This window comes from Lichenostomus cassidix, chromosome 1 (genome assembly GCF_008360975.1).
Source record: "Lichenostomus cassidix isolate B80296 chromosome 1, HeHo_3.0, whole genome shotgun sequence".
NCBI classification, from domain to species: Eukaryota; Metazoa; Chordata; class Aves; order Passeriformes; family Meliphagidae; genus Lichenostomus; species Lichenostomus cassidix.
In genome coordinates, this window is record NC_139479.1 from 28,630,795 (window position 1) to 28,657,199 (window position 26,405).

At 38.8% G+C, this 26,405-nt stretch overlaps 1 long non-coding RNA gene across 1 annotated transcript; it reads left to right on the forward strand.

Annotated features, from left to right (window-relative positions):
- The first annotated feature begins 59 nt into the window (after window positions 1–59).
- Window positions 60–25,865, forward strand: LOC146444412 (uncharacterized). Its single transcript, XR_014849473.1, has 3 exons — window positions 60–654; window positions 6,325–6,436; window positions 25,446–25,865. It is a non-coding gene; the product is annotated as an uncharacterized LOC146444412 (long non-coding RNA).
- The last annotated feature ends 540 nt before the right edge of the window (window positions 25,866–26,405 follow it).

The window sequence follows — 26,405 nt, forward strand, 5'->3', positions numbered from 1 at the left end:
CCCAGCGGCCCTGCCTGTGCTCAGCAAATGGTTCCATGTCACTCGCTGCATCACAATATCGGAGCGGCGGCGCTCGGTGGCAGCTAATCCTCTGAGCCCGTTAATAAGCTTAGGAGCACGTTCATTGAAGACTGACGCGTTAGTCACAAACAGGGAGAAAATATCTACTGGGGGAAGCTGAATTGGTTTTAATCATCTGCTAATCACCAGTAATGAGACCTACTCTGGGGAAGAAAAGAAAAACAGATAGTCAGAGGGAGGTTTTGTTCTTCACAGCGGAGTAACAGGGAATGAGAGGGCAGCTGTTATTAGGAGAGAAAAGATGGAAAGAAAGGAGGGATTTGGCCAGACCAGATGAAACTTCTTCTGTGGCGCACTGTTTTGTTAGCTGAGTGTTTCTTTCATTCAGCCTCCAAAACTTCAGATCTGTCAGCCCCTCTGAAAGCCCCGGCCCACCTTTCCGAGCCGCCGGGGAGAAAAGGCGCCGCTACCCCGCCCGGCAGCCCCCGGCCCGGCCCGGCCCGGCTCCCCTCCCCCGGCCCGCACCGCCGGCCCTTCCCGACCCGCGGCCTCTCCAGCGCTGCGCCACGGCCGGCGGGGCCGGGAGCCGCGGGGCAGCCCCTGCCGGGCCCCGGAGGGCTGGGGCGGCTGCAGGTGGGTCTGGGAGGGATGGCGACTTGGGGGGGATGCTCGGCCTTGAAGGGGCCTTGCTGCCCACTCCTCGCCGGTCCACCTGGCAAGGCTGGGTGTCAAGGTGGCTGCTGGGAATAAACCCGAGAGAAGGACACATCTGCCGCTGGCTGGGCAGTCAGCTCTCCTTCCCACCGGTGACGCCTGAGCAGAGCGTTTGCTTCGAGAAGCAGGCGTCACGTTCTGCAGGTGAAAGTGGAGCAATAGTCACAGCTAGGAAGCTCAGTCAGAAAAGCAGTGACATAGCTGTGTTCCCTGCTCTGTGCAGATCACCATGCTTGGTTCCGAGGACCTTTGCAAGACACTCGATGTGGGAGGTCATTCAGTTTCTTAGCAGTAGGCCCCGGGTATCTCCTTCAGCTAGATCATGTTTGCTTCTTTTTAAATTTTAATTGGGTTTAATTTTTGGCTTATAATTGTGCATCTGGCTCAGAGAGAGGAAGAAAGCCCTTAGCTACATTTTTAAAAATCCAATCTTGGATGAGCTCTTTAAGTGATTATAAAGTTGACTAAGTGTAAAAGCTTTGCAAAGGCAGTAATTTCAGACACACTTCTGGCTGCTAAGACATGTCTGTGTTTCATTCTCTGTATATTTTTAGGGAGCTTAAGTGGGGTGGGTAGCTCACTCATTGGAAAAAAAAAAGGGGGTTTTAAATGTCATGCTTCATTTGGCTGTATGGAAAAGCTGAATATCAGATGTCCTGTCAGGAAATAAGATACACTGATATACAATGTGCAAACATTTTATTTTGAAGAACTCCTTCACAGTCTCACTTCATGGAAGTGAGTTGCCCAACTTAGTCACACAGCAGAGAGAAGTCTACATCCTGATTTAGGTTTAATTTCTTGGTTTAGAGCTCATGGCAACAGGATATCTGAAAGGGAAAGTATGCCTAAGTTTTTTCCTGTGGTTCCATTAATTCTTATCTTCACCATCAGGAAATAGGTCCCAGCACTCTAGGATGTGGAGAGAACATTAGCCCAGAGAAATTTTTTAACTTCTTCTTTATAACTTGTTTATTAAGAGTGGAAGGGAGAATGACTATCTTACTGAGGATCATCACAGTATCATGTTTCTAATTTTGGAGAAAGGCTCTCTGGTGGTCTGGGGATAGGTGGTACCAGTGAGAAACAAAACACCATCAGGCAGTTTTCCTAGTTTTTTAAACAGAAGGGGTTGAGAAGCTTTACATGCAGGGAAAGGCAATACCTAAATAGCTGTTGTTATGATATGACGTTATTCTGGTACTACCAGAAGTTCTTTGATTTATAGTGAGAAGACAGAACCAGTTATTTTGTAAAGGAAAAATAAAATCAGGAAAATTTAAACTGCTTTCCTGTGTTGTGAAAGAACTGACTCATGTGTTGCGATCTATTCCTGTTGAGTTACTCCTCATTGTGCAGCTCACCTTGAATGAGGAACAGATTGGTTCTTAAAAATTGCTTTTATTTTGGGGTCTATCATCTGCATTGCCTTTACACAGATAGCCTGAAATGAAAAAAAAACCCAACAAAAAAAAAAACAAAAAAACACCAAACCCAAAAAACAAAAAAACAAACCAAAAAACCCCCTGCCGTTTAAAACCAAGCCTCTTCAAAGGTGTTCCAGGCAAAAAGAAGCTTCTTGCTTGCCTGTTCAACAGCTCTAGAATTCCCAAGCCATAAAGTTATGGATTGTCACGTACCAGTGATCCCCAGCAGTAAGGCAATGTGCAGAAAGTCATGTTTCAATACATTGGATTAAAATTTGAAACCGAAAATGAACTTAGAAAAATGTCTCTCAATTCAAAATAAAACAATCAGAGATGCCAGCCACAATCTTAGTGACCTCATGTATATACTCCTTCAAATTTGAAAGCAACTTTTCCATAATAGTTAGCATGTCATCAAAGCCTTGAGGTAATGTTTAATTGCACTTTTTTCTTTTCTTTTTCCACGAGTATATTCAGTATTGTACTGATGTTTTCTCAGTTAGTTCATCTGTCTCTGTATTTTATCTTTCTGTCTGTCAGGCTTATTAGCATATTTTGACAGATTAAAAGGCTAAGGTCAAACAAGCAAATCCCCAAAGAAATACTGCTAATTATTGTCATATGTTTTTTAAATACTTTTGCTTCTTCAAAGAATTTCATAAGGAACTAAATTCAACTTTGCAGTCTGTTTCTTTCATGAGCCCCTTGTCTCTTTAACATCACTTCTCTTAGCCACCCTCCAGTGCCCCTACCCTCACTCCCATTTGTTTAGGCAAGCAATTAGCTTCTTAGAAAAATGCAAGACTGTATTTCAGGTAAATTGAATTTTGTGGAAGTTTACCTGGAGTACATTCTGATGCACACACAGTAAGTAGTGTTCAATGAACCAGCAAACATGGTTTGGATGGCTTTTCTGTCTTGCGATGTCTGAAGAAGACCCTTTTTATTGCTGACAAAGCAACATACATACCCTCCTTCCAGAACTCTTCTCAGGGACTTGGTGTTGTATACAGCTGTGGTCAACAAAGAGGTCCTTCACACCATAGCATTTTCCCTCTCTTTGTATGGTGAGGAGGATTGCTTATGATCTGGAAGTAGAGTCAGAAGGCCAATGAGCTGCATGCAAGTACTAAATTCAGTACAAACTTTTCTGTATCTTCAGGTTCTTAGAAGACAAACCAGAGCAGGTAGATGGTGTGAGAGTGTGCAAAAAAAATTAAACAAATACAAAAGTCCAACATACATTCAGTAGGGAAGAATTATTGCAACTACAGTCAGCTGAATGCTTTTTGTATTGTTGGCCCAAGTAAGTAATATGGTAGGACCTGGTCAGGTAAAGGAAGATAGTGGCTTCTTGTGAGGAGGAGACAACAGGTGGCTAAAATAAATAGAGGGGGAGTGCTTTTGGAACAAGTTAGGCAACAAAACAATCCTAATTAACTTAATGAGAGGACATGTATTTATCTTATGTCTCCACTTTTCTATTAATTTCCAGACACTTCCGTGTTTCAAGACAATATATCTGGTTTTTAAAGGATTAATTTTTTGACAGGTATGCAAAGGTAGCATTGCCAAACCTTGTTCATGGAAGGTAAATCATTACATGGCCTAAGACAGTGTTCATTAGCAGCATTGTCAATCAAGTGGGAGTCCTGCCAGAGAATTGCTGATGATACGACAGGGTCAGAGACAAAGATATTCAGTCTCTATTCATCCATCAGATTTTTTTTTTTTAAATCAATTTACAGCATGATAATTGAGTCAAGTTTATTGTGCTGCCCCTCAAACAATGTAGGATTTGGTGATTTTAAATCTCTTGGTACTGAGACCACACAAAAAAGAGAAAGAAAGGAAAAGAGATGAAAAGGTAGGAAGGAAGAAAAGTTGGGGTAGAGTGGGGAGATGAAAGCTAATTGCTAAAATAAATATTTTAAAAAGGGAACGTTTCAAATGGAGAAGACTTCGTTTTAAGGTCAGAAAAGTAGTTGAGTGATGAAGTCCTCAGTTAAAGAAATTCTTCACTTAAGGTTAAGGGCTAAATTGCCATTCATGTATCTGTATCATCTGAAATTATTCCACTGATAAAACCAATGTGCATCCATCCCAGGGGAACAATACTGCCTTAAACAGTATTGTTTCTTTCTGCTGTGTTGGAGAGCCCTTTTGCAAAACATTTTGCCCTTCATATGTGTAACTGTGCATGCCTGCGTGCACGTGTGCCTGTGAGGTCTGTGTGCAGACTAGGTCTGTGTGTCACGAGGTTTAAAAAGAGGAAAAATTAATATGTAACAGGAAAGTGAAAAATCTCTAAGGCAGAAACATGAGGGCTTTCTACAGGGAAGAAAGCCCTCTTCTCTCAGCCTGGGCATGGTGCTGATTTCCAGCACAAATGTTCAGTACTGCGTTTCCAGCCCGGGAAAAAGGGTTTGTAAGCCTGCCTCCCATGACCTACGCCCTCCTCACACTTATGTCAAAGACTTAAAACGAGTGTCTTGCCATCATGCACAGGCTTTCTGTAAACTGCTGTTACTGATAAACATGTGCTTTCTCATCTACTTTCCTCAGTTTGCTGTTTTGCTGATTTCAGACACAGGATAAGTAGATCATTCCTAAATTTTCGTATAATTACGTTTAAATATAATTTTGAGCAATTAAAATGAATGGGAGAGGAATTTATATGAAATCTGTCCCAAAATAAACCCATAAAAGTGTTGCATTCCAGGGTGATTTCTTAAAGTCCCTTTCATACAGCAACCATGCTCATGAGCTCTCCTCTCAGACCCCCGACTCTTTTCTGGGACTCATCAGGCTGATGCTGAACGTATTTAAATCCTCCCCATAAAAGGTTTAGTCTAAGTTGCTTCTCCAGTACTTGTTTGAACATTAAATATGCAAATAATCATCATTACACTTCCAACAATTACACATGTTTGCGAGCACCATGTCAAGTACTGGCAGCAGTGCAATCATTTGTAAAGACAAATATTCCATTCCAAGAGATGTCATGCTGCTTAGAAGATTTCTTTTTGTATTAGTAGCCACACTGCTGCTTCATAAAGTGTGCAAATGAACGTGACAGTGCTGCCAATAGCTGCCAGTTCCTTCCTCTCGGCAGAGCAGATGTCAATCAACCATCCCAAACAGACAAGGCCTCGGTACTGCCGCAGACATTAAACATGTAGGATGGAGGAGGGAGGGCACAAACAACACAGGCAGTGCAGGGGCTCGGCATACTCCTCGCTCTCCCTCTCCCTCCTCCTTCTCTCCCTCTCAGCCTCTCTCCCTCTCTCTTTCTCTCTGAGGAGGCCCGAGGCCGTTGGAATATTTTAATTTCTGATTTCTGACTATATTATCATGTGTTTGTAACAGACGAATTGTAATTTGTAGCTCTGAGGTGATATGAAAAGCTGCCTGCGACCGTAGGACAGATGCAGGCGTGTGTGGCAGACTTCTCGCTGCTCTTGCCTCCTTCTCTCTCTCTCCTGCTCTTTATGGAGTAATGGATAATTGTCAGCATTCACTTTTATCACATCCAAAGTAGCAGCTTAGAGAAGATGCAACTTTAGTCAGGACTAATCTTGCCTCCTCCTGAAGTGGGAAAATCCCAAGTATTTCAGGGTCCTATTGATAACCCTTGTGCCTTTTTTTCCATAAAAGACGGATGACTCTGGCAAGCTTGGGAGACTGCAGATAATGGGATTGACTTGGTACTTAAATCTCAGTGAACCAAGACAGCATAAGTAATTAGTGAATTGGATCCATACTGGGGTGCTAATGATGGCTAATACTGCCCCACACCATTCTAAAACCCACAAGATACACATCCATCTCATTCAGATAAAACCGAGGGGACACTGTTTTGCAGGCATCATTTATTTCTTCCTCAGCACAGAATTTATACCCCTTTAAAAAATAAATCTAATTTTCGTGGAGTGACATCCAGTAGAACAAGTGACCATTCTGTCAGAAGAGTTCATTATGATCACAAATACCTCTGGTGTTTTTAATTAAGAAAGGCTAATTAAGAGAAACTATGCATTTATCTTCTTATCTAGTTGTCAAGGGAAAAGTCACAAACACTAACTATATGCTGTTTGAATGGGAGAGGCAGTTCATATTTTTAATCTTTTTTTTTTCTTTTTTGCTTTGTGTTTTCAAACAGACTGAATCCTCACAAAGGAGAAAGTTCATTTAAACAAAGTATTTCTTTTTTGAAACCGATGGTCCAACTTTTGTTAAGTGTAGTTTAACTTCGCATCCTGATTTTCCTCCAGGTTAGTATAATTGGGTAGAAACTAGCATTCTGCCTCATTTTTCTTTTCCCACAGAGTGATAGCATTTTATCAGGATAATTTAGATAAATGCCTTTCCATAGGGTTTGCTTATCCTTCCAGGAGCTATGATCGACAAACAGCCACATAAGATGAATGGCATCATGTTTTGATCAAATGTATTCTCATCTAAAAGTAGAGAGGGTTTCAAGGTGAGGGGAACGTCTGTTTTCCTCAGATGTGATCGTCAGAGGGTGGTCCTCCCCCTTCTCTTCCCCCCCTCTCTATGCCCTCCAGTTTGTTACAGTGGCTGTGAGTTAGGATGTTTCTGCGTTTGAGCGTGCGCATTGCACATATCAGACACTAAAACTAGAAACAGCTCGGTAGAAGATTTTCTAACTTAGTCCAACAGTCTTAGCATAAAGTCTTAAAGACAGAGCAGAAGATGGGAAGGTTATTTGTGAGGGGAGGTTGACACAGAAACTGGGAACTCAGTTACCCAGCTTTTGTGCTGCTACCTAAATCTTAAAGCTGGAAACTATTTCCTTTTTCACCTTCTTATTTCAAATTTGACCTGTTTTTAGGGACATTAAAAAAGGTATGACTTGAGGCAGACTTGGACTACAGTTTATAAAGGGTTAAGATGCAACATTACTGACTAAAAGCAAAAGAGCCTCCTGCCAGACACTCTTTTCTTTTTCCTTTCCTTTCCTTTCCTTTCCTTTCCTTTCCTTTCCTTTCCTTTCCTTTCCTTTCCTTTCCTTTCCTTTCCTTTCCTTTCCTTTCCTTCTTTCCTTTCCTTTCCTTTCCTTTCCTTTCCTTTCCTTTCCTTTCCTTTCCTTTCCTTTCCTTTCCTTTCCTTTCCTTTCCTTTCCTTTCCTCTTTCCTATCCATTATGATTAAGACAAAATCTTTCTTTTCCCAGACTGTCAGAAGAGCCTTAATTCTGTGCTGAGTTATTTCGACAAGTACCTCAGTAGGTGTATGTGTGTGTGTGTGTGACCACAGTAGGAAATGCTTTGTAAGGAGAACTTCATATTCAACATTTGAGGAGAAAAAGCTGTTTAATACAGGGGCTCTTCATAGTCCTTATAAATCTGTAACTGATTAGGAGGCATTCAGAGCTAATGTAGGATGAAAAAATGGGCAGCTTGTCAGCTGAGAAGGCAGAATTGGGGGTTGGTTGGGGTAAGGATCTGAACTGGATTATAACAAACCCAAGTTTTAGTTGAGGTGGAGCTGGAGTGTTAGCCTGGAGGCAGGCAGGCTGCTCTTCATCAGCTGAAATACTCTCACCTCAGTGAAGCTTTCTGCTTCTCAAAAAAACAAAGATTCTCCCTGAAAGCAGTGCTTTGCAAATTGAAGCTTTAACCTTCTATTTTCTATCTGGCCCAGGAACCAGGACCAACCAACCTACCTTCCTTCCTTCCTTCCTTCCTTCCTTCCTTCCTTCCTTCCTCTCTCTCTCTTTCTTTCTTTCTCTCTCTCTTTCTTTCTTTCTTTTTCTTTCTTTCTTTCTCTCTTTCTCTCTTTCTCTCTTTCTCTCTTTCTGTTTCTTTCTTTCTTTCTTTCTTTCTTTCTTTCTTTCTTTCTTTCTTTCTTTCTTTCTTTCTTTCTTTTCTCTCTTTCTCTCTTTCTCTCTTTCTCTCTTTCTCTCTTTCCTCTTTCTCTTTCTTTATTTCTTTCTTTCTTCACACAAGAACTTTTAGCTTGTGTAGATGCAGGCATTTATAAAATGACAGATATTTTTGTAATACTAATGAATCACACAGTCCTTTAAGTTGAAAATTGAGCTCTGCCACCTCCCCAAACAGTTTTCCCTTTGCATTTCTGCTTAGCACTGCTTTACCTGGCTTCTTCTAATTTTTAGGACTTGTTGTAATGTTCAAAAATAAAACAATACAAATCTTGTTTTCATCATGCAAGATCTGAGGTACTTCATGCTGAAGAAACCTGAATTTTTTAGTCCACATAAATAACCAGGATTCCCATTTTATTATTAACAACATTTATTGGGAAGCACTGCAGTGTGGAGGGGTAGGGTAAAAGTATGAGAAATATTGTTGTTAAGATGTGAAGATACAACTTCTGCAAAATTAGAATATCATTTGTTAAAGAAGGCCCCTTTTCTTATATTCCTTACTATAACTGTTCCCGTTCTATAGTTTTAGCTTTTGGAAGAACTTCACTGTTTATCTTCCTAACAGCCTGCATTTCTCCTTGAATATGATGAATACAGCTGCAGGACCCTGCATCACCAGTTCTGGGAGTTTGTCAGATGGTGAGAGTCTAAAGTTTTCTAGCAGGAAAAAGAAGTGCCTCTCTTCTTTTGACCTAATTTGCTGAAATATTTAGTAGTTACTGCCATTTCTGCTATCCTCTCTAGAAATAGCAAGCACTGATAAAAATAACAACATCACTGGACAATGTAATCTAAAATACTGCAATTCTCAATTTTTATTTCTGAAGTATCATTCCCCATGTTTTTCTCACTAACCAAGAAGACTTTGGCAGAAATCAGAAAAAAAAAGGTAGAAGTGATATATGATTTACGCACTTACACCTAAGACTTTCACCCAGTATTAGCAGAATTTCAGAGCTTGTAGTAAATGGTATTAAATCTCAGACACTTGGCTAAAAGCAGGTCTATATCCAAGGTTATAGAGAAGGAGGGGTTATTTTTATGAAGATACTGACCTTTTCCAAACTAATATCTGCCACACATTTCTTTTTCTAATGTTTCAAAAGGAGAGTTCATTTCCACATCCTTTCTAACACAACTTTGAAAGTTACCATAAAAAAAAAAACAAAAAGGAAAAATTTACAGAGCCCTTACATGAATCTGAAGGCAGGATAGACTACATTGGTAAACTTCCTTTTGATGCTAAAGGGGTGAAAGTCAGGATTGCACTTGTTTTTCCTACCGATCAGAAAAAATAGCATAAGCTGCTTGAGCATTTCCAAATAACAGGAGAAATATAGAAGCATGAATTCTGAATCATTCTTCCCTGCTGTAAAATGCCCAGATTCTTGTTGTCTGATGTGGAAGAGTTTGCAGTGCACATAGATAAGTAGTAGAAGCAGAAAAGGTTTATGCAGAAGGAAAATGGAAGCGGTACACATAAACAACTCTTTCATTCGACTTGTTATTTTCGTTTTCCATGATTAAGCATATATGGCAGAAAGACAGAAAGAAACGAGTCTTATTTTAAAGGAAGCAGCTCAGAATATCACACTTTGCTTTTTACGTCTTATACCGGATATCAGAATGCTGCTGAAAAAGTGCCAGCATTAAAAGTAATTCCCTCGACTTGAGCAAACAGTCCTGAAATCTGACAGATGCTGGCATATATCCACTGGTTTGAAAGTTTGAAAGCAGACTAAAAAAATTTAGGGGTAGTTTTTGTTTGTTTGTTCCTGACCACTGATAGCATGAGCTAGCAGCTGGTAGAAGAATAAAGGAAAATGTGTGTGTATTGGCAGCAGACAATTTATAACATGAAGCGATTATTCTCTCAGTCTTAAACATCAGAACTTGTGTCTTAAAAAATAATAATTTGCTTGGACAATTTTACAACTGAGCATTTAGTTTTTTCCCATTTTTCCTCCTTCAAAGATGTGTTGGAATTTGTAACCAACAAGATACATAATTTATCAATCTGGTACTTTTTTTTAAGAGGCGTTTTTCAAGCTTGTTCCTTTTAAGGCTTATTGCAATCCTAGCTTGGTAAACCTACATCTCCACCTAGTGGTTTCACAGAAAGGGGAAGCAAGCGTATTTCAAACAGCGTTGAACATCCCGATAGTTTGCAGTTCAACACCAGTGTAAAGAAATTGCATTCTTTCTGAAGGAAATATTTTAAAAGTTGTGATTAAATATACAGAGCTAGATAAATAGGTAAATAGTTGTGTAGATAGATAGATAGATAATCGTATGTTGACTTTTCTTTGCCATGGTCAACTATATAATGTCTCTTTTATTTCTTAGTGTTCCTTAATAATTTCAACTGCCAACAGAAAAACAAAATTTTAGCACATCATCAGTTCATCCTGTATCTTCTCTAACCCCACCCCAAACCATGCTGGGGCAGTGCTGAATGATTCCCATCTTTCCTACACCCACATCTCTAATCCAGAGTTTGACCAAACCAAGCACAAAATAACTAGCAAGACTTTGAGAATGCCTTAGGACCTCTCCTTTGCACAGTGATGTTTTTTATAACTCCCTGGTTCAAGATACTTTATATCTGCTGTGAGGAACTTTCAGGAAATTCATGAAGGGAAGTGGGATGCACAAGGCACGTGACTTAGGTACCAGACCACAACAAATTTTAAAAGCTGTTCTGCCCTTTCTCCAAAAGATTCATATTGCATTTTCTTGACTCTCCGAAAGATTCTTTCTTCAATTTTTCTAAAAAACAAAAAAAAAAGAAGGATATCTTTGAAAGATTCTTCTTCACAATAGAGGAGGTAAAAGCTCCTGTCCCAACACAGTTGCTCACTGTGCCACACAATCACCTTAAACCTTCCCTGCAAGAGATACCGCAGCATATTAAGCAGACCCCTTCAGTACACAAAGAAACTAATATCTTTCAGTACCAGAAAATCAATTTCTTTTAAAAAATAAAATATAGGCAGAAATTAAATTAGTCTCCTGATCCTGTCTAAAATATTTTTCTCAGCCACAGTTCTCATTCCTCCATCATGTCTCTGCAGTGCCAGCCACTTCATATAGCAGTAAAAGTCTAGGTGTTTTTTTGGGGGTTAGAATCCTATTCTTTTAACAAAACCTTCAGTTGCATAGGACTATTCAGAGCGCACAAAATTAAGAATGTGCCTAAACCTGTGCAATATTGGATCCTTCACATGGACAGTAGATGTACTGTTAATTAAATGCTACTTGTAATAAAATATATTAAAGTGATTGAAGCTGCTGTAGCTGCAGTGGGCCTAGAAAGTACAATAATCCTTCACTGTAATGTAGAATCCTCATGTCAGAAACATGTACAGTGCTCAGAAAGAGTATAATTAATGCACATTAACATATATACTCAGAGACAGAATATATGAAGAGGGTGCTTTGGGACATGGTTAAATTTTTTTGTGACTTCAAATTAGGCAAATTTTGAAAATCTCCAGTTCAGCAATTTACAATGATTAAATGGTATCATCACATTTCTCTAAAACCAAACAAATGTAAAGTAATTTGAAAATATGTGTTCATGTCATTAATGAGCTATTTCAGCCTTAAATATTGTTTTCTACAAATACAATAAATATTGATTTTTTTAGCTAATTAAGAATGGATGGCCACCCACAAATAATTAAACTAAATATTTAGTCTTGTATAGGTAAATGAAAAATTAGATGCTTATTTCAGAGCTGGGTAGCATGTGAAGGTCATTAGACAATCCAAGGTCAGTACAGGATTAAAACTGAGATCTTTTGCAGAATAGGAAGGAGAAATTGTTTAGGAGAAGGAGGAACATTTTGGGGTTGCTCTGGCTCAGAACTATTGCTATCTGAGATGGTTGCTGAAATTCAGAGGTGAAAATGGAGGTGAAAATGAAAACTCATTTTCCTGTACAGAAAGTTTACCCTTCCATTGAACAGTGAGACCTGCAGGGCACTGTCAGTCAGCACAGTGAATTTACCAGCAAGAGACCCAGGATGGGCTTGCCCTGAGCTCTGGTGGCTTGCTGGGCTCCTTCTGAGCAGTTAGAAACTGTCCTTTTATGCATGCTGTATCTGACACATCCATGTCACAGATGGATACCAAGTACTCTTGACAGCACCCAGTTAGGAGCCATTTGGGCAGACAACACAAGTGCAGCAAAACTCTATTAGCTTTTAGGCACAAAATTTGAGCTGGTTGAATAACAAGAATGAGGGATGGCAAAACCGCCACACCTCATTTCCTTGTTGCTTTAGCTGACTTCTGACTTCTTTACATTTCAGAATTAGATAAAAAAATAGGCTACTTAACTTATCAAAACCCCAAAAAACCTGACAATGTTTCTGATTCTTTCTGCTGGTGTATGTAAAGCCTAAGAAGTGAAAATTCAGTCTTTTTAGGAGGAAGATGAGGTCAGAGTCCATCTGGGCTTGTTCAGTCTTGCCTGCCAATTGTTGGTTGTGCTCTGTCCAATTGTTTAAATCTATGCCAACAATTTTAGTTTTTTAAGTAATCTAAGTAGTCAATTAAAAAGCTCAATATGATGTAGCACTTTTCATTGGCTGTCACAGCAATAAAAGGGCCACAAGTGTTTAATGATATATATAAGAGGATGAAGTATCTAGTGCTGCTACTCAAAAGATATTTTTGCTTTTTCACACTGTAAAATTCATAGTCTTACAATATGGGCAGCTCTAAAAGAAATCTAGGAAATCACTTCCTCAGGAAAAAACAAAACAATTCATAGCATTTGACAAAAACTCACGTGATTCTTTAGGAAAGCTGGAGACCCCACAAGTATTCCAGAAATGTAAATATTCAAAATAGCAAATTTGCCTAATTCCAGAGAGTTGCAAATATTTGAACCGCTGTAGGTTTCTCATCAGTTAATGAGACTTCTCATCAACTGCATCTTCAAGAGAATTATGTGAAACTCGATGATCCCAATGGGTCCCTTCCAACACGTTATATTCTATGAAACAAAAACAGTTTACAGATCTAACCACCAAATGGCATTCTTCGTATTACATTGTCTTGAACCTAAAAGAAAGAGTAATTGTGAGCTTGCTTCAACAAAGTTTTTTGTTTTCCAGGCCAATGAACAAAACTCTACAAGATTTTTTTTACATTTACAGAATAAGGAACCATGAAATACCCCACAGCTGTTGCATAACATAGCTGGAAAACTTCTTGTGATTTCATTGTGTGTTCTCTCTTGTGTGCTACAGCTGGTTTTCTCCATATTCAGAGTTTAATTTTCAGGATTTGAAATAAGCACACACTCTAGATGAGTTATTATTTCTAAAATATTTGGACTCAGAAGTAGGAGGACCAGCACACAAAGTTGTTTATTTACAGGCATGTATTTTATCAGAGTTTTAGTAGAATAAGCTGATAAATAAACTCATTATAACTAATATATAAACTCTAGTATAAATTTATAAGCTCCAAACACTTTTTGCACTTTTCTTCTTTCCATAATCCCACTGATTAAATTTTTGTCGTCTTACTTTGCCTTTTTTTGGAAGTGGAAGGGGAGTTGATGTGGGGTGGACCATTTTCAAATATAAGCCAAGATTTCTCACATCCACGTCCATCTTAATGTAGTTTTACCTAATTGTTCTTGGAAGTCCATACATATTATGAAGCATTTTCTTCAAAACCAAAAAACCTAGACTTCCTTCAATCACAAGGGAAATGACCTGCAGAGTGTCCAAGCACTTACATGACCAGCAAAACACTATAGAATGCCTTATTCTTCCTAGGCCACTGGTAGGAAAAGGCAGCTTTTCTTTAGCCTGTTCCTCCTACTTCTGTGGTTTTTTTCAATTATTCCCAACTCATTCCAAAAGATCAAGATATACTTCACTTTTGTTCTTTTAACAAAAACAAAGACCAGCAACAAAAAATTCCATACCAAACAACACAAACCCCACACATATCCCTTTCATCTGTTTGTGAATATTTCATTGGTCTGTACTCTGGGCACATCTAATATTACTACACTAAGACTTCTGCACATCGTGAGCAGTGCAAACTGAAAAAAAAACAGAAAAAAAAAAACAAAAACAAAACAAAACAAACAAATTTAAAAAAACCCACATGGGGGAGAAAGGACTGTTTGTAAATTTAGTTGAAGTCTAGGATGACATTTATCTGATGATTCCAGTAGAACAGGTATTTCATTGTAACTAATAACAAAACCTTTTGACGAATTTAATTGGTGCACACATTTGGAAACATGTAAAATATTTTTCTTATTTCTAGTAAAGCTATATGTATGCATATATACATTTAACTAAATAGTTGAGTAACTTAGAAAAGGAGAGAATATAAATAAAATCACCTAGAGAACCACTAAATAATACTAACAAATACAAGTCGCTGATGTGTCTACCTTGTGTAGAATCAAAGTTCTAGTGGAGAAAAAGGAGAGGAGGATGTTAGGAACATGTAAGGTACTCTCCATGGAGAACACAGACTAAATGTACAAAGAAAAGATGGAAAAAAAATATAAAAAGTTTGAAAAAACATGATCATCCATCAGATGTCACATTTAGTAGCTAAGCATATACACAGAAGAAAAATATATTCAGTATCTATTCAATCTGATGTAATGGTTTAGCTTTAAACCTGCTAATAATAACTGCAGGTTTAGTACAAATAAATCGGATTCAGAGCTGAAGTCATGCAACAAAGTCCAGCCCACAGCTTTGCAGGGCCTGCCAGCTTTGACTTCAGATTTAAAGGTATTGCTCAGATTTCAGTCCACCATTTGGCAAGGAGCTGATTAAACAAATTTGGAGATTCTCTCCCCTTTTGGCCTCAGTGATTTTCTGTGCAATTAATAGACAAACTTACAGTGGTTTTTTGTTATGAAACAGTTTCTGTGTCGCTATATTGTCTGCTGTAGTTCAGCATTTGTAAGGCTCTAGGGCAACACCTACTACAGTTGATTTTTATGACTTCTCATGAGATTTTTAAACTTCAGCTGTGTGTAAAGTTCACAGGCTGAATTGTCTTCCTCAGCTGTTGCAAGATCTCACAAAACCATATAGTCAACAAGGTTGGTTCCCTCCAGATCTGACAGCTGGTGGTCCTCAGATGGATCAGTCCTGAAACCTTGGGAGAGCCAAGCTGGAAAGCTTAGCTGGAAAGACTTAAGTGTCTTCAATAGTACACTAGTAGGGTTTTTGAAAGCCTTGGGCTCCACATGGTTTTGTGCCAAGGATTTTCTCTGAGTTTAGCACATTTTGAAGTGTGTGGTTTCCAGCAGTCACAACCTCCACAGACTGTGTCAGCCAGGCTTCTGGGAGGCTTCTCATGTGGCTCTACAGCATGTGTGACTTGTGGGATTCCTGTCCCCAGACATGGTACAGAAAGGCTGAGCCTCCCACCACTATCCAACTGGAGAAGGCTCTCTTCTGTTCACTACCCATCCTTGCTGACCATGAGACCTGCTATCTTTGCTTAAGAAAAATTTGATAAGTTTTTCTATTTAGAAAAGGCAAAAGTGTGTCTTTTTCCTTCTTCAGTTTCAGTGTTTGAAGTTACTATTTGGACAATGCTGTAGGTTTTGATAACACATCTTTGTTATCAACAATCATTGTTGTCTAAGAAAACTGTAAGATTGTTGGAAGCACCTGCTAATGTTCTCATACCAGTGACTCATATTGTTCATGCAAATACACAATTGCTCTATAGCTACAAAAATGTAACAATAGGTTGTAATTTATAGCAGAAAAAACATTCAAAACACCCAGTGATGTTCTTGGTTGCAATTGATCATTTGTTATGATTTCATTCCTTGCAGACATAAACTCATAGCACCATTAAAAGTAAGAGATCTAAAAGAGATCCCACTCAAACAGAGCCCAGATGGCTGAGGGATACACAACAGCTACCACTACTACCATTTATCTGTGGAGGCCATCCTTGAAATGCAGGTCAAATCGTGAATGTAACATGCTGAAGGTTCTATAGCTGTCAAGCTAAGCTGAAGTAGGTTGTTGTATGGAATATAAAAATCATTTCAAAAATCACAAAATATTTTAGAAAAGGCTTCCCTTGCAGAAGAAGTTGACGAGTTGAATTAAAACAGGAGTTTATTCATAGAAGCTCTTCTTGGAAAGTTTAACCTTTAAATACACCTGGCCTGAAGGTATCTGACTAACTAGCTCAGAGGACTTAGGTTGTACTTTTTCCTTACACTGCAGTGGTCTAAACAAAGGCAAGCTTGGGAGGGTCATTACTGCCTTATTCCCAGTGCTTCTTCAACAGCTCTTCACTGTCTGGTGGACACCAGCAGAGCAGGTAAATCTAATTTGACGTCCTCTTGCTCTATCTAGTTATAATAATTCACTAAATAACTTCCTCTCTAGGCATAAAGCTCTTGATAAAGATTTGCCTTACACATACACAGCTATTTTTTTAATTACTATTTTTCATTTACATACTGTATACCTAATTTGGCTATGACTGATTTGCTTCTTCTCTATAACCTGACAGAAGAAATTTTTTGCTTGTTGACTTTCACCATGCTTCAAATGCCAGGGGAGCAATGCACAATCTGATAAAGTCCTCTTCAAGAATGTTGGGGGTTTTCCATTTTTTTAAAAATTCAACTCATCTCAAGTCAGGATTTCTTTTCAGAAGATATGCTCCAACTTTAATTGGGGTGCTCAGTCTAGGGTAAATGGGTGAAATTTAAGGTCCAGCAATACATAAGCAGTTTCTCTCAGTAATCTCACAATCTCTTCAATTCTATGCATTTAAAATGAAGAAACTTGTAGTGTGCAGCCTGCAGTATGTTAAATATTCTTGGAACATGGGCAAAGCATTTGCACCCAGTAACTCTACATCACTTTCACAGTGAATTCTTTCCTGCTCTGCATAAAATACGATATAACTGAGTACAGGTGCAGATTGACAGAGTACAAGCGTATGGATGGTCTCTCCAATGTTGCTTCAAAGCCATTGTACACTGGCCACAAAGCCACTTCAGATCTCAGCCCATGTCACTGAGATCTGTGCCCTGTGAGTCTTAACACCTCACTTCCTGCAGTCCAAAAACACAGCCCTGTGATGTCAGGGTGACTCTTCAATTCCTCTTATGAATGAATCTTTGAAGTGACGAAAGACAAGACAGATCCTTAGAATCATGGTCTGAGGAAAAGCTTTGCCATTAGAGCTATTAGCAATTACTCTGCTTTGCCAAAGAGTTAAAAACCACAAAGATAAAAAGGCTAAAATATGTGAAAGGTAGTGTGAGGCAGTAATAGCATGTGGTAAGAGAATGTAGGATGGTGAGTATTTTGAGAACAGTTAATACCTCATTTGGCTTTCTACAAAGGTGCACATTACACAAGGAAAAATTACTAGGCATTTTATTCTTTACCTTTACATCTCCATATCACCCAGAGTTGTGGTGAACATCCCTCGTTTTGGTGGGAAACACATGGGAGCTGCATTGTGTCTGCCACAATATGTCAAGTCAAACATATGAGCTGAAGAAGTGCCTTGATTTTTCTCAATTAGTACTGTTTGCTTTGTGGACCTCCATTAGCAAGTATAAATTTGTACAGTGGTCACCATTTAAAAATCAATATTTACCAAGGGTTATCACATCATCAAGCCTAGGACACTAAGTAGTTCCGTAAACTTTGAGCAGAAAATAATACTGCGATCTGGTAAATATTTAACACACGTATCATTTTATGGTAACCACTACTTTTGATACAGGTGTTCATTACTTCTTCCTAGCTAAACCTTCCATTAAATTACATTGCACTGAACTTAGGCTCCACTTCAGCCAGATTTCAGTTAAAGGAACTGGGGGAATATATAGTGAAACTGATTTTATAATTAATATAATTAAAATAACTGTAATGAATAATCACTTTAATTTTTGTTGCCCTCTTATCCCAAGGCATATGGTTCAGCATGGATTCTCTGTGGAAATTTATACTGAATTTATAGCTAAAATATATCTAGGTAAAAATAACTCAAAGTTCCTTTCTCCACTGGGTGTCAGAGGTTATTTTCTGTTTTGCAGGGAAGGCTCCCCTGTAGCTAGCTACACTGTCCAGTTTCTTTTGGTATAACTGCTCTTCCTTGGATGTGTAAGTAACAGATGTTTAAGACATAAGAAATTAGATAGACTGTGATTACTGAGAAACAAGTTAATTTCAATTCATTACTTGATGTTCTCATTCACTTGTTCTGAAAATGACAGTAGTTAGTAGGGTTGTTGGTTTTTTTAATTGACATATTTTATGTTTAACAATCAACTTAAACTTAACCTATGCACACCTCTAATTTTGAAACACATCATTTGCGAGCTAATATGTCACTTTTTCATCGTAAATTGGAATTATTTCCAAAGTGGTTTCACTTTAATTATATGTATGTGTACAACTTAGCTAGCTTGTTTTCTTGTAGGCAATGGGAAGAGGTAAGAAGAAAGCAGGAAGCAACACTTTGTTTTTCCCCCTTTCAGAAAACAAAATCAATTCCATCCCTGTTTTCTAAAAAAGAGGTATTTCAAATGAGCTAGAGGAAGGGTTTGGCAAGGGAGATATTAAGTTTGGGTTTTTTTACTGGAAAACAGTAGGCATGATTAAGAAACTGTCTTAGATAGCTCATTAGCTTTCAAATATTGTATGTGTTTGGTTGATAAAGCTAATAATGTTCACACAAGTACTGTGAGGCATTTGACTTGGTACCTCATGAAATTTTGATTAACAAAGTAAAACAATAAACTCAACGTGGTGTATCTTGAATAGCTTAAAAATTACGAGCTTTTCTTGAAATTGCAAACAGGGAATTCTCACAGAAATTAAGTTTTCCTTGTCAGGTCCTCAGGGATCAGTTTTTAATGCCATGATGTTTGCATTGGTTCAGAAGAAAAGACTTAGAATAGGTGTGTGAAAGAACTTTCTGAAATATAGTACAGTTTACTGTCACAAAGAGGATACCTAGGAAAGCTGAGGGTTTCTCAACAAGAATTTTTAGGAATTGATTAATATGTTGGGCCTACCTAAGTTCACTTGCATCTGATCTCTAGTAGGGATATGGTCCAGATGACCCTTTGAGACCCCTCCAGAGCTCCATGATTTGAAGCCATATCGATCACTTACAAATTTTGAGGGTGGTTTGGATACTGTAGCAGTGATAAATAGAAAGAGGGTAAACTGATGAGACAGTGCCAGCTGAATCAGTCGCCTGATAACTCACATATAAGCAACAGAGTGTTGTGGCACAGCCACAGCAAGAGGACAGTGGGGAGAGAAGGGGACAAGAGGGAGTGTAAAACTCACCCTCCTATGGCTGTACATTAACACTGTACATCACAGAACCTCTGTCACCAGTTCTGGTCTTCCCAGGCCAGAGAAAAGCCATCAGAAAGCAGTAGTGCTTTATAATTTGCCCTTGCAATAACTGACCCCAACAAATTATTCCTGTATAGTTCATAAGTCAGGGAAACATTTTCAGGGAGAATTATTATTTTTTATGTCTAACTCATATAATTGATAAAAAATAGATGAGCTGTTAAGGACAAAAGCGCTAAAACTCCTCTTTTTTCTCAGCTGTATCAATCTGTCTTATTAAAAATACTATTGGGCCTTATGAAACCTGCTTTTTTTTACACCCTCTGGCCATCATAACTATAACAACCCTACTGTACTCATAAATTGAAGTAACAAGTTACACTTTCTATCAGTGACAGTAATTAAGTCCCAAACAAGGTGTTAACACATTTAATAGATTCCATGTCAGAAAAAAATATTGAAACAAGTCTAGATATTTTTAATAAATTATTTAGCTCCAAGAGAAGCTGAGATTTGGAGCTAAGCTAAGTAGTTTGAAAGGCTTTTGGTCCTTGTTAAATGGGCAGTAAAAAATGGTTGATTACAGTTGTTGTCTTTGGTTTCATAATCTATGAATCCAGAGCTCTGTAATTTAATACCAAGAGATGAATTAAAAAAAAAAAAAAAAAGGAAAAAAAGTGAGTAGAGCAGCTCTAAACACACTCTTTTTTCTGGGTTATGATTCTAAATTTGAGGCTGCTACATTTCTCAGTTGTTATTCTGTGTTCACCTTGTAAAAAGAAACAGACTAAGGCTCCACAGGATGAGAGTCAGGCCAGGACAATGTAGACAGGCTTTTAAGCAATCTCCTTAAGCACCACAAATCTATGTCCAAACCTCACAGTTTATCATGTGTTAAGCCTATCCAGATGGTAGGTAATATTCTGGTATTAGCAATCCACATCCATTTCCACTTCCTTCTCTATAGAAAATTGCCAGCATGTCTCCCTGGTGGTCGTTTAAAAGTAAAGGAACTCACCACATATGAATGTACACCACATATGTTGCAGTATCTTGCTGTGAAGTAAAAAACAAGCTCTTAGTAATTCATAATTTGAAAAATGTAGAAGAACACAGCTTAAAATGGTATGAAATTGTGCTATTTTCAAGTACTTTCCCTAACTGCCTATGACAGTCCTAGCCCGTGACAGACTTGAAAACAACAAGAAGGATCTGAACTGCAAGTGCTTTATCTGTCTTCCTGTGAGAGCTGGAGTGATGGGGCTTTGTGTGAATAAATGCAGGACTCTTCTCTTCATGTAACATCACAGCCACTGCTACAGCTCCAGTCCATAGTGCTATCAGCTGCCTGCCCAGAACAAACTTATCAAATTTATGAACTGGGAAACCTGTATGTTTTTGGTATACATTCCAGGCATTTTAGTATACATACATACATACATACATACATTTTACATACATTTTAGTTGTCATACCAGGCAGCAGAAATAAGTATGGAGTTACAGAACAGACTAAATTGGCAAGGAGATGTAGTCACAGTTAATTGTCCAGTGGTTATAATAAGATGTGTAGCTAGAGAAATCTCAACCTCACAGGAACTAAGAAAATTCTGGGTTTACACCTTCAAAAATTACTTGCAAAGCATTAGGGATTCATTTCAATTTTTCCAGAAGTTGTCCAAATGTCAATAGATCCCAGCAGAAAGCACCTCAGCTCTCTGCTTCCCTGTTGCATTGTTCCACTCCAAACACCTTCCCTTTCCTTGTCCTTCCCATGTGAACACCTGCTTGCCTCTGCAGGTAAGGCCTGTGGCCACAGTCTCTGTCCCAGGAGAGGAAGGCCATGATGTGAGGTAGCAGACATTCAGGATTCACTGCACAGCTCTGCAGTTTAGATGGGGTGAAATGTGAGGATCTCAGAGCAGGAGCTAGCAGAGCTGTGCGAAGCAGATTTCGGTGCCATACAAGTTTCCAGTCTTTTTCTTCATCCTTCTTTGGCATTCTGTGGATGTGCATCACTTTACAGCAAGACATAAACTGAAGCCAACCTCTTTGTTTAACCTTGGACACGTTACCAAAGTCTTGCCAAGCTGTTTCCTTAAGAAAACCTTTTTTTTAATTTTTCCTGTTTTAATCACCTAATTCACCCAGCAGTTTTCTCCTTTGCTTGTTACACTGAGTAAACCACCTGGGATTTTGAAGTCCTCCAGATGTCCTCTTCCACTACATGTCATCTAGAACCTAAAAAACCTCTTGATTGTTTCAAGTTACCTCTTCCTCAGATATATCTCCTCCTCTACAGCACTAGCAGGCAACTCTTGCAGGCATTAGCCTGAGCATCCAGCAGAAGGGGACATCCAAGATGGTCTGAGTGGTAGCTTCAGGCAATTGCTTACATGCCTGACTTGAGAATGGTAGGATAATTAAGTATCTGAATTATGAGCATTCCCATCCTTTTTATTCAGCCAGAGACAGAAGTAAGCTCAGTTCCTTGCAGAACCTATTTCTCTTCACTGAAATATGGAGACTGAAGAAAATTTGCGGTTCTGAATGTGTGTATTAAGTCCCTGCAGCTAAGCAATATGAATATCCTGCCTGCCTTCTTCCACAGCTCCTACATCCCAAACAAACTCAGGCACCCATAAACACTGGTGGATATAACAAGGATTTTCTTTCACAGCTACTGCATTCACTGCTGCCTTTTTCTCTCTGAAGAGCTGAAAGCATGCTTCAGCATTTAGACATCGTTACAGAGCACAATGCGTTGTTATCCCGAGCTTGTAAAAGAGGGGTGCTTATTTTTGCAACATCTCTTTTTTTTATATACGCTCATCTTCTGGGGAAAATTTTCTTTGTGTCTAATACCAGCAGTGTCATGGTGTCTCTCTTACCCCTGCAAGGTGCAGAAAGTACAGAAAGAGTGTGAATGGTCTGCAGCTTCAGTGGCAGAGAAAGTTTTTCAGCTGCTTGTTACTGAGTTTCAGCAGTCCTCACAGGGTTAACCCGTAAGTGGGCTTCTGCCATATCTTGACACAACTCGGAGGTTTGCCAAAGAGCATTAATTAAATTTCATGCTTTCCATCAGAGTTATTAAATGTACTCATCCCTACCAGCTCCCATATTGACATGGACTATCATTATTGTTATTATTATTACTTTACAATTAGTGTGTTGTTCCCTAACCACCACTAAATATGGCTGGAGAGTGTTTCTGTGTTAATACTTTAAGACCAGACTAAACTATAAAAAGCACTAGGAATTATAGATGAGACCTTGATTTTAGGGGTCAAAGTACTTTTGCTATGTTAAAATTTTAAGGAAATGCTTCTTCCCAGCTGTGTCTTAACTTTTTCTAGACGTGAGGCATGCTTTGATCAGAGATATGTCTGCATTTTGGAAAGGTGAGATATTTTGTGGGGAGAGGGGGGAAGAAAAGGGAATGATTACTACAAGAAAGTATGGGGTAAAGTATTCAAAAGTGTTGAGAGGAAAACAAACTGTTAAAAATATGCAAGTTTACTCAATTCTTGCCTTATATTTATATGATTTTTTTGTTGTTGTTATTTTAAAATTATGTCTTAAATTCAGTGCAGCTATGTGAATATGTTAGGATTCTGCTGCCATGGATTGTTTAGCCTGATGACAGATCTCAGATAGTGAGACTGTAAATAGGAGTGTACACTTGTTCAGCCCTTTGCAGTGTGACCTGTGAGAGCATCCTCATGCTGGATCATAGAAGTTGTTGAGAGAGATCACAGCACTATGATGAGATCACGTAAACATCATTCAAATCCCAACTCTTCATCACATGAAAGTGTAATGGAACAAATATACCAATGTAATGGAACAAATATACCAAATATATGGTATTTATAGAGTTTAGTAATATAGAATGTTCATTAAAGACTGCCTGCTTTAGGACTTTTATCCTGTGCTACTTTCAAGCTCAGTGTGGAGAACTGTCCTACTTTTCTTTTGTTGGGTTGTGCAAAAATCAGCTTGTATTTTGCCTTGGGAAAGAGGCTCAATTTGTATTTTCTTAGCCCTAAGACTTGTGCAGGGAAAGCAAGTTTGTCATGTATCTGTCATGACATTATCTAGATAATTCCTTTTGATAAGCAGTATCATTTTTCTGGAGCTGTATTGAAGAGGACTTTACCCTGAAGTGAATTGAGAGCAGCTGATATGGTTGGATAAATACTTAAGTTCTGCCTGGTAGCAGGTAAATGCCTTCCATGTGAGAGACATTCTATGCTCTTTGATTGTAAAAAAATCTCAGGTTACTCAAGAAATGATTCTCCAGACCTGATATTTTAAAGTCGGCTCTTTTCCAAATTTGGCCATTAATACATTCAGAAAAAGAAGGTATTCATGTTAAAACACAGAATTGTACAGAGGGAGCTTGGAAATAAGCTTGTTTCTTTCATGGCAGCTACACCACTACTTCTGAGCTCTGTAGTTGGATTGATGTTTGAGCCCCAGCATGGCAAACACAAGAGCTTTCGTTGACTGCAAAAGCCAAACAGAGAGACTATGCTTCAGCAGGAAAAAACTCAAGCTGTGGTTGCAACCCACAGCTCCTTTCCTAAGGAAATATTCTACCATTTTGAAACAAAAGTCCTACAAAATACAGGGCATCTAACCCCAGGATTTCTCTGTACCAGTATTAAAATTGCTGCTTTAGCACTGGTAGGAGATTAAAATGCCAGTAGGAGCAAAGCGGTAGAAAGCACTTTTTATTAAACTTGTTCACACACCTCAAAGTGCCCCAAGAAATCTGAGTCTTTCTACTCTCCCTTCTACTCTTCAACGATTGCTCCCTACCACAGCTTTTGCTGTGTCCTGCTTGCTCACTCACAGCCCTACACATGAGCAGAACAAGTGGTACCTGAGGGTGCAGGAGGGCACCCTGATACCCTCAGTGAGCCAGGGTCTGGTGACATTACCAAGGTGAGAGAGCAACAACAGCCCACACACCCTTATCCATCACCTCTGACCCACACAGAAAGGCCACAGCTCTAGGAGCATTTGTCAAAGGAGAGTGAGCAACTGAGGAAGCATAATTCCCAGCTCCCACAGTTTTATTCAGCATCTTGTATTTTTCTTAAACTGCAACCCCAGGAGGCAAACCACACAAACCTGAAGATTTCATATGTCATTAAAATTACATGCACACAGACTCACATATACACACATTCTCAGGTGTTATGTTAGTGGAGCAAAGCTTGAGAATATGGCAAAAAGGAAAAAAAGCCCAACTCTGTGGACAAGGGAAAAGAAAACAGTATTTTTTAATTATTTAAACGTTGTGAGCCAGCCTCATAATGTTTCAGCATTTGAAGTTGGCAATAATTTATGTTGCTAGGTACGTGCCTTGACACAGGTGGGACTCGCCTGCTTGAGAATCTGAAGGCAGTATCTTTTATGGTCAGAAAGCAGCCTGCCAAGTTTATTTTATTCCTGCTCCCATTTCCTTACAGCTCTCCAGTTCCTTTTTCCCTTGTCCTTTTCTCTCCTCAGTGCTCCCCCAATCCATCCACCCTCTATCTCACAAAGAAGAGAGAGGCTTGTGAATTTGTTATATTTGGTGTTAGAGCACGGGCAAACTCTGGAGGGATCAGGCAAGCTTGTTTTCGTCTTTTCTAAGCAGCATCTCCCTTCCTCTCTGCGCTGCAGCCTGTGGTGACACTGACCTCTGGTGATCACATAAGTAACACTCACACTGAAGTGACACAGCTGCAATTTTGAACTGCGGTGGGTTTTTTTTTACCACAACAGTGTCTCCTCATTATATTTTGCTGCCTGTTTGCACCACGAAGGATAGACACAGGTACATCTCCTCTGGGCTTGCTCCTACTCTGTTTTTGCACGTGGAAATTATCACAGTCCTTCTGTTACTCAAATAAGTTTTATACAACATTTCTCAAAATACATATTGTGCATGATAGAGAAGCTTAATTTCTGCCACACTATTTCTTGAAAACTGACTTACATATTATGTTTCACAGGAGCCTTAATTACTAAAACATTCTGAATAAGTCTGTGGCCCATGCAGAAGTGACACTGTGCAGCTTTTTGCAACACTTTTCCTTCTCCGTGATTTCTCCTTGCACCAAACATGGCATTAACTCCACTGAAGTGAACGGAAACCAGATCTCCACCCAGGCTATTTTTTTGTCCATTTAGCCAAGAAAAGCAAATAAACCCAGGGCTAAGGCTGAAAGTTTTCAATTGCTCATTTTAAATGTGCTCTATTATGATATTGGAATGATCTCAGCTCACTGATGTTACAGAATCAAATATGTGCTGCAGACCTTGGCAGAAGTGAGCATTGAGTTAATGAAAAGAGTTTCAGCTTGACATTCGCTCTATTTTGTAACCATAATTCCTCACTAATTTATTCTTTGGAACTTTTAGAACTCAATCCCATGCAGGTGAAGTGAGAGAAAATATTGTGTTGCTTATTAATTGTTAGGATAATGAAACAGGTATTGGAAAGCACACTTAGAATGAACTTTAATTAAAAATGTAAGAACTGATGATACTCTCATTATATAAGCAATGTTTTTCAAACATCATCTGGTACTGCTGTAGCCCAGTAGGTATGAACAGTCCTTGATCTTTAGGATAGCTTAAAATGCAAGGAAAAGAGGGAAGGATTAATTAGAAACAGGCCGTTTAAGTTACCAAAAAATTGTTTTCCACAAAAAACACATGGGAAGGTGACAGATTAGATAAAAGCTATAGACAGCTAGATAATAATCCCCTTGACTCTGTGTTTAACTTTTCTTGTATTGATAGGTTTGCTTGAGTAGTATTAAAACATTTCATGAATCTGTTTAAAACACTACTTTACTGTAGCAGAATGAAAATGAATGCTTAGTAGTCTGCTGTATGCTTTAACAAACAGATTTCATTTACTCCTTTGAGCCAAGCAAAATTAGAAGGACCTAGGGGTCTCTGATCAT